The sequence below is a fragment of the Nerophis ophidion genome, linkage group LG26, assembly GCF_033978795.1.
Source record: "Nerophis ophidion isolate RoL-2023_Sa linkage group LG26, RoL_Noph_v1.0, whole genome shotgun sequence".
NCBI classification, from domain to species: domain Eukaryota; kingdom Metazoa; phylum Chordata; class Actinopteri; order Syngnathiformes; family Syngnathidae; genus Nerophis; species Nerophis ophidion.
Genome location: NC_084636.1, coordinates 6,013,729 through 6,020,915, shown reverse-complemented (window position 1 = coordinate 6,020,915; position 7,187 = coordinate 6,013,729). Strand labels below are relative to the sequence as shown.

General features: G+C 45.1%; 1 protein-coding gene across 1 annotated transcript in view; it reads left to right on the top strand.

Annotated features, from left to right (window-relative positions):
* The window catches only part of crocc2 (ciliary rootlet coiled-coil, rootletin family member 2), a 134,678-nt gene that overhangs the window by 15,718 nt on the left and 111,773 nt on the right, over positions 1-7,187 (top strand). The gene's annotated exons all lie outside the window — the stretch shown is intronic.

Below are 7,187 nucleotides of genomic sequence, written 5' to 3'. Positions count from 1 at the left end.
TCAGTGCACATGATGCACAGCCAGTCATGCACAGCTGTTTCTCTGTAAGCACAGCTGCACCGTGTGTGTGTGTGTGCGTGTGTGTGTGTGTGTGTGTGTATGTGTGTGTGTTTGTGAGTGTAGAAAAACACAAGAAGCCAAAGCCAATGATGCACAATGTCCGTAAATTAGTTCAAATCTGTGAGTACAATGGTGACAAAGTGGTTGCGTGAGACTCTTTTTTTTTGTTGTTGTTGTTCTTGTTGCTTTGACGGCACACCCAAAGCAGAGATGAGGTACAGGAGGTGGTTGGGGGTTAGGGTCACAGGGTTGATTTGGAGGAGTTTGGATGGTGCTTTGGTGAGGGGATAGGGGGTGGGTAATATAAGGGAGGGGGCGGCGTGCTCCCGGGCCCATGTGGTTCCTATTAGTGAAGACAGGGTGTCTGGCTCGGCTACACAGTGGAGGCTTCACAACCAGTTTGGCTCGCGTGAGGCTGAGAGCTTACAGGACATTTGGGAGCGCATTTGACATGTGACACGCGGTACATGCAGTCACATGACATCAACGCGCAAACAAGCGAGGCGCTCGCGATGACAACCAAGTGTAAAAAGAAGTAAAGCAACACATCATCGAGTCACCCTTAGAGGTACTGCTACAATACTTTCACTTCCAATGTGACACCGACATTGCAGCCTTGATTATACTCATATTGATCATTATTAAACAGACAAGGAGCAAGGAATCATGCAGAGACAGAGTTCAATTTGGCTCAATGGGGAGAGAGGTTTGGGACTGCATGCTCAGTTACAATCTTCCACCACGCTCTAAGGCAGGGGTCGGGAACCTTTTTGGCTGAGAAGAGCCATGAAAGCCAAATATTTCAAAATGTATTTACGTGAGAGCCATATCATATTTTTTAACACTGAATACAACTAAATGCGTGCATTTTTAAGTAAGACCAACATTTTTAGAGTATAGTAAGTCTCTTATTCTTTTTAATAACATTGTTATTCTGAAGCTAACCAATAATAGATAAATTGTCATGTCTGTTGATCATGTTTTTGTTTGGCCATGTGCTGTTTGTCCTTTGGACTCTTTAAGTTCCTGTTTTTTTCCACTCCCTTGTCTGGTTTCCTTGGTTACTCATTTTGTCCACCTGTCTCTGGTGGACAAAATGCCCGCTCACCTGCTTCCCGAGCACTAATCAGAGGCAGTATTTAAGCTCGTCTTTGCCAGTCAGTCGCCCTGTGCTGACTTGTTTCATGCCTTGCCATAGTTTCGTGCTTCATGCCATGCCAAGTAACTTTTGTTTGATTTATGTTCCTAGTCTGTTTATGCGTTAGCTTTGTTTTTTAGCCCAAGTTGTGCCTCCGCTGTGAGCGATTTTTGTTTGTATATTTTTTGGGTTGAAATTAAATCATGTTTTTACCTAAATGCAATGTCCCGAGTAGTCCGTCCGCCTTCCTGGGAGAACGACCCCGCAGCATGCTGCAACCCCGGTAGAAAACGGATGGATTTAAATGCTAGAGAATTTTTTGAATTTTGCAGGTTATTTTTAGCACTGTGATTACCAGCGAAATTATTCATTACTTATCGTGTTAAGCAATGTCAGCTAAGATTTATCCGAGAGCCAGATGCAGTCATCAAAAGAGCCACATCTGGCTCTAGAGCCATAGGTTCCCTACCCCTGCTCTAAGGTAACAGTCCCACGTGCTCCTCTATTTATTTGGGAGGTCCCTGGTTACATCACTGATGCTGCTTCTGAAGGAGGGGGGGGGGGGGGGGGGGTGTAATATCAGCAGCCCCAGTTATACACAATGTATGACTATTCATAATAATAAAAATAATAATACATTTTACTTATAAGGCGCCTTTCTGGACACTCAAGGACACCGTACAAAATCAAAACAATAAAATCAAATTGGATAAAAACGAAAACAACAAAGATAGATAAGATATGATGATTACAGTGAATAAGCAGTCAGGAATAGGTGTGTTTTGAGTCTTGATTTGAAGAGGATATTGAGTCTAAGTTACAAAGGTCTGGTGGTAGAGAGTTCCAAAGATGTGGGACAGAGCGGCTTGTAAGCTCGAGCACCCATGGTGGACAGTGAGATGGATGGATGAAGAAGATCTTAGGGAACATGAGGGCGTGGCGGAATGGAGCAGGTCAGAGAGATCATGAAATGCATATGTGCTGAAACTCGTGTTATCGCCCTGTCTCTGCTGTGTCTGCATCAAGGCACTCGATGTTCGCCTTTGGCAGTCAGCAGGCCGGTTCTGGACACAAACACTAATACGAGACGATGTCCCTTTGCACAGATAGAAAAGTAAGACTTCAGCACAATTGATAATAACTATAGCAACGGCCTTTAAGCATACGAGTTGTGTGATAACTTACACGTAATTATTCTATCAATATGTATTGCGGTAGACACGTAATCAATATCAATAAAAAAATGTGTTTGATAAAACGTTTGTTCCTTTTTTGTTTTCTTCTTCATGGGAAGAAAGCGGTAGTAAGCAAGTTTGGTTGCATGAACAAAGGCTCTCTGGTAACTCAGCAATGCAGGAAGTGTTCAGTGATTAGGGAGAGTGACACGCTAACAGCCAATCAGGTGACAGTATCAACTATCAGGTTTGATTAATTCTTTACGCACAGCCCGAGCGATCACATACTTTTTCATGAAAATGGACCGATACTGATCGGTAGCCCATCGATCGGCACATCCCTAGAATATACCCTTCAGAAAACTCCAATGAAAAAACAAAGTTACATATGAATTACTTTGTATCTGTACTTGATATAATAACTGGAAAAGTCCTTCGTCCAGATGGTGTTTGGGGTTGGCTCCACATTTTAATCACTTGTTCCTTATCCCATTTCTGACATTTCCCAAATGTATCATGAAAAATGTGCTCATAAATTTTAGAGTTATCTATAACAGAATGAAAAAAAACCCCGGTTTGTCAGTCATGTGTGTGTGTTTGTGCCCTGCGATGAGGTGGCGACTTGTCCAGGGTGTACCCCGCCTTCCGCCCGATTGTAGCTGAGATAGGCACCAGCGACCCCAAAGGGAATAAGCGGTAGAAAATGGATAGAAAATGTGTTTGTCTCTGTGGGTGGAGGCGGATCATCGACGTGCAGATCTGAAGGTAATCTAGAAATTTAAGCGTTACAAAATAAAAATGATATATAGTAACGTGACTTATTTTTTTACACTTTTATGAGTGGGGGGCTTTATGAATCCCCAAGAGCTTTAGTCAAATTGTTTAAAAAAATAATGACGAACCAAAAGCAATGTGTATCTAATTAAAGATTCAATTAATTCACATTAAATATTCCACTTTGAAAAATGTTTTTATTGTTTCATTGATTGAAACTTTTATTAGTAGATTGCACAGTTCGGTACATATTCCGTACAATCGACCACTAAATGGTAACACCCGAATAAGTTTTTCAACTTGTTTAAGTCGGGGTCCACGTTAATAAATTCATAGGTAAATTGGGGGAATTATTGCATATTTTTTGTTTTTGCCATAAAAACAGGGTTTTCTTTGGGGGGAAAAATGGCATAAAACATGAAAATAAAATAACTTGGCAGTGGTGTCCAAACTACAGACCGCAGGTCAAGTGCGGCTTGCTGGCGCGAGACAGCAATACTTATGGTTTTATAGCTGCCATTTTGTCGTCAGCTGGTGGCCAACGAAAGTGACTCAACCATTATTTGTACTTGTAAGGAAATACAGTACAGCATTTAATTATATGAATTGATCCAAACAACCTACCCTAGTCATGGTGTGATAACACAACTTGCTCTTTGAACTTTGTAGATACAATTAAAATTTCACCCTGTATCCCCTCACCAAAGCACCATCCAAACTACTCCAAATCAACTCAGCAAAGCAAGAAGTGATCAGTGGGAGTGACACACAAACAGCCAATCAGGTGACAGTATCACCTATCACGTTTGCTTGATTCTTTGCATGGCGTGAGAAGATAAAAACATTAAAATTGAACATGTTGGAATGGACAAATAAAGGATTGTCAATGTCAATGTCAAAAATTGCGGATAAAAGAGGAAAAGTCACCTTTTGATTTTTTAAACGGGCCATAGTCTAACCAATGGGGTGTGTAAGTGACCACCAGGACCGCTAATACCACACCACTTAGATCGCAGACATGGCCGTAACTACAATTGAAGACATGTCTTCACTATTTCTTTTGGGCGACACAAAGAAGGTGATGTGACTGACTGCAAATATCACCATGCAGTAGATCATCCTCTCCCAATATACAACCTTTGGTCATGTACAACTCCAGACAACATGGTTGCACAATGAAGTCCACTTTTACTGTAAACACCCGATTGTAGCGACCCCAAAGGGAATACGCGATAGAAAATGGATGGATGGATGGCTCATCCCATCCAAATGTTAACATCATAAATGGTCAATTATTGAATGACAAGGCGCTTTATACGAAATGTTACCCCAAACAGAATGTTGTGACGTGAAAAATCGTGTGACGTGGGCGGGGCTTGAGTCCTGGGGGGCGGAGCATGAAATTTGGATGACTGTGACTGACAAGCTCCATCCATCCATCCATCATCTTCCGCTTATCCGAGGTCGGGTCGCGGGGGCAGCAGCCTAAGCAGGGAAGCACAGACTTCCCTCTCCCCAGCCACTTCGTCTAGCTCTTCCCGGGGGATCCCGAGGCGTTCCCAGGCCAGCCGGGAGACATAGTCTTCCCAACGTGTCCTGGGTCTTCCCCGTGGCCTCCTACCGGTTGGACGTGCCCTAAACACCTCCCTAGGGAGGCGTTCGGGTGGCATCCTGACCAGATGCCCGAGCCACCTCATCTGGCTCCTCTTGATGTGGAGGAGCAGCGGCTTTACTTTGAGTTCCTCCCGGATGGCAGAACTTCTCACACTATCTCTAAGGGAGAGACCCGCCACACGGCGGAGGAAACTCATTTGGGCCGCTTGCACCCGTGATTTTATCCTTTCGGTCATGACCCAAAGCTCATGACCATAGGTGAGGATGGGAACGTAGATCGACCGGTAAATTGAGAGTTTTGCCTTCTGGCTCAGCTCCTTCTCCACCACAACGGGTCGATACAAAACGTCCGCATTACTGTTGATCTCACAATCCACTCTTCCCCCACTCGTGAACAAGACTCCTAGGTACTTGAACTCCTCCACTTGGGGCAGGATCTCCTCCCCAACCCGGAGATGGCACTCCACCCTTTTCCGCGCGACAACCATGGACTCGGACTTGGAGGTGCTGATTCTCATTCCGGTCGCTTCACACTCGGCTGCGAACCGATCCAGTGAGAGCTGATGAAGCCATCAGGACCACAACATCTGCAAAATGCAGAGATCTAATCCCGCGGCCACCAAACCGGAACCCCTCAACGCCTTGACTGCGCCTAGAAATTCTGTCCATAAAAGTTATGAACAAAATCGGTGACAAAGGAAAGCCTTGGCGGAGTCCGACACTCACTGGGAACGTGTCCGACTTACTGCCAGCAATGCGGACCAAGCTCTGGCACTGATCATACAGGGAGCGGACCGCCACAACAAGACAGTCCGGTACCCCATACTCTCTGAGCACTCCCCACAGGACTTCCCAAGGGACACGGTCGAATGCCTTCTCCAAGTTCACAAAGCACATGTAGACTGGTTGGGCAAACTCCCATGCACCCTCAAGAACCCTGCCGAGAGTATACAGCTGGTCCAAGGTTCCACGACCAGGACGAAAACCACACTGTTCCTCCTGAATCCGAGGTTCGACTATCCGACGTAGCCTCCTCTCCAGTACACCTGAATAAACCTTACCGGGAAGGCTGAGGAGTGTGATCCCACGATAGTTGACAAGCTCTAATCTTCAAAAACATGTCCCGATGATGTTTTATCTTGGTGATAGAGTTTCTTGGGGCAGGGTGATTGAAAGAAAAACAATTTAGAAAAAAAAACATTCCTGGTCTGGCAGCAGCCTGTTTATGCCCATAGGAGGAGGAGCTTGCGGGAACGATGCGTCTTTTTCCGCTCAAAGAAGCCTTCCCAGACGTCCTTCGTTTTTGTGGACGCTTCCGGGACTGCAGTGACACGGCGCCGTCCCCGGACCACACGGAGCTGATCGGGATTAGCCCCCACTTTAAGTCTCGATCCTCCATGGCATCTAACGCCTCCCACCTTCCTTCCTCCATTGTCTCCAATTCGCTTGCGGGAAAACGGAATGCTGGTGACATTCTGTCATGATGGGCAGACGGACTACTCGGGACATGGCGTGCAGCTACTGGTGCTAGGCGTGGATGTACTGGTGCTAGGCGTGGAACTTGGCGTGGTGGAGGTTGACGTGGTGGAACTTGGCGTGGTGGGGGTGGCGTAGCTTGGGGTTGTTGCTTGGCAGGCCGAAAAACTATTGGTGGTGGCCGGGCCCGAGGTTGCTGCCTGGCTGGGTGCAGCTGAGTCACCCCACCAGCACAGCTCACGGCCCTAATGATGGACAACAGGTGCGAGTGTCCGAACACCAGCAGTAGGTGAAAATAATGCCACTATGGCAACCGAAACAAACAAAACTGCATCAAAAAACTGGAACTAAGAGAGTCCAAAAACCAACTGAACATAACCAAACAAAACCTGACAACAGAACATAGAATAGAATAGAATGAACTTTATTGTCATTATATTTGCATATAACGAGATTAAAGACTCCAACTTAAGGTGCGGTAGTGGGAACAAATATGGGGTGAAATAAATGACATAAGAGGTAAAAAGGAAAAACTAACAATTGAAATAAACAGACTACTATCCAATAAAAATAATAAGCAATTCTGTACAATATACAAAACACTATAGAAGTACAAAATACAAATACTGTACAATATACAGAACAAGACAGGAGTACCGAAGTAATAAATAACAATCAGTGACGGACGTATTGCACTGGAAGGGTAGTATTGCACAGTAGGGTATTAGGGCATTATATTGTATAGGGGTGAATTATTATTATTATAAGTTAGAGTTCAACATGGTGACAGCTTTGGGAAAGAAGCTGTCTCTGAGCCTGTTTGTTCTGGCTCTAATGCACCTGTAGCGCCTGCCTGATGGTAGCAAGTCGAACAGGTGGAAGCCAGGGTGTGTGCTGTCCTTGGTAATGTTTTTTGCTCTGTTGAGGCAACGGGAGTTGTGTAAGTCCTT